Source organism: Schistocerca piceifrons, chromosome X (assembly GCF_021461385.2).
Source record: "Schistocerca piceifrons isolate TAMUIC-IGC-003096 chromosome X, iqSchPice1.1, whole genome shotgun sequence".
In the NCBI taxonomy this organism is placed as follows: domain Eukaryota; kingdom Metazoa; phylum Arthropoda; class Insecta; order Orthoptera; family Acrididae; genus Schistocerca; species Schistocerca piceifrons.
The window spans coordinates 292,301,878-292,304,187 of record NC_060149.1 but is presented as its reverse complement, the minus strand read 5'-3'; positions in this window follow the sequence as shown (position 1 = coordinate 292,304,187).

Sequence of the window (2,310 nt, the reverse complement as noted above, 5' to 3'; positions counted from 1 at the left end):
GTCCATCTCCTCCTCTGCCCTCTCTATATCCATTTCTTCCCTCCCTGCCAATGGCCACCTCTTCTTTCCCCCTTCTCTCTCTGAGCTTGAGCCTTGCTTGTTATTACAATTTTAGTTTCCATAGTAGTATTCTAATCATAAACCATAAATACAATGTTCCTGTTTCCTGTGAAAACAGATTGCAAGGAATAAAACAAACAGTATAGTTTTGTGTTTACAGTTTGCATTTAAAATATATATAATGAGGTAGAACATATATGGAAGAAATAATTTGTCTAGCAGTTTAAGTGCCCAGCTATCATAATTGAAACTGATTGTGAGAAAGAAAACAAAACTATACATGTTCACAGCAGAGCATGGCAAACATTTTCGTTGGCACAGTCAGTTTTAACAGAAAACTGGTAGTTGGTCTTTAAAAGAATATATGGCCTGTGTCTCTCTGAATGTTTATAAGGGTATCATGTAAAAATTTGAAATAAATTGGTCAAGACCTTTTTGAGATTTCTGCTAACAATGTTTCCCATTACTATATACAATTAAAAAAATGTAGCCTATATCCATCTAAGCATTTATTAGGGTATTGTGCAAACATTTCAAGTAAATCAGTCAAGTACATTTCCAGATTTGTCTTTTTACAGTAATACAGATTAATGAACACTGGGCAAGCGAATATCAATTGCAGTTATAATTATGTACAACCAGTGTTTGACTTAATAATAGTTTACTGTAGATGGATACAAAACTGTGAAAATGGGGGGGGGGGGGGGGTGCTCAATGTATGTTAGTAGTGGCATAGACTTGCATTGCAGTGCCCTTGCTGTGTATGATTACTGTACAGAAAATTTACTGGAAACAGTAGTGTTGTTCTGTCAATGTAAAATCTTACAATTGTACGTGTATAACTGCACAACAGATAGTGATATTGGTATATCTGTGCAGGTTACAGAAACTGATTGTACACTTTGAGAAATGGCCTAAATATACGATTTTAATTTTTGGTGGCTTGAGTACTAATACAAGACCAAGGACACATACACATTAACCTACTCAGTATGCTATGATCACATGACCTGTTCTGTATTAACGATCACTTGACAAGACAAACTGCTTGCCTTGACAATGTAATTACTAATGTTGATACAAATCAGTTATCAAGTAGGGTTGTTCAATACACATTATGTCAGTGCATAAAGGTGTTCAGTTAAATTAAATACTAAAAAGTCTATATCTGATTCCAGTGAAATTAAGTCCAGAACCTGGCTAAAGACAACAAACTGGAATGGCATTCTGCTTGGAAGCAGGCCTACTCACATTGAAAATGCATTTACATTAACTGTCAGTGCACTGTCAGATACATTTAAAACTAATTGCCCTAAAGTAGTGAGAAAAAATAGGGAACTGACAGGATATATGGTCTCACATCTGTGCATTACCGGTTCACACACTATCTACGAAAGCTATTAACTTTGTTAATAATTTCCTATGACAAATCAAGGGATAGCGGAGCAGAAAGAGCAAGCCACATATAGTTAAAAAACAAATATAAGGCAGAAATCAGTCAGATTAAGCAAGTGCAATGTTAATGACGTTTATATTAATAAGTTGCAAAATAAATGTAAAGTAGCCTGAATTGTTGTCAGGACTTATGTGGGCAGAAGTAAAGATATTAGCAAAAATAATTCCTGTGATGCTGGTATCACACCAGATGATTTCAACACATTCTTTGTTCATGCTGGCAGTATGAATAACACTGCTGCAGCTGAACACAATCGTAAATATGACAACATCCATGACTCAAAACATGAAAACTCTTTTCCTACAAAATATTGAAGATTTACTTCCTGGCACTAAAAGATAAGAGGTAAAAGTAACCAATAATAAAAGTGCAATAGCAAAACTAAGTTACTCAAAATCAGAAGACATTTATGGACTCTCTATTTTCGAGAGAAAAAAACTGAGGATATAATAGCACATTCATTAAATTCTCTTATAAACTGGATGTTTGTTAGTGGTTGCTTCCCTATATCCTTAAAAATAACAGTCATTACTTTTCTGCTAAAAAATTTATCGTGTTTTGTTCTAATACTTACCGCCCAACCTGTGTTGCACCCATCCTTTTTTCCTTACTGCATGACCGTGTGTGTAAGCGTACTAATTACCAGATTTGCAGAAAACTATGACTTTTAATTTAAACCTTGTGTGTGTGTGAAACATTGTAATAAGATGAAATGTGATGTCAAGTTATGTTTGTGGTCCCAAAATTGGATCTATTGCAAATGTTTAAATACCTTAGAAGAGAGAAACATAATC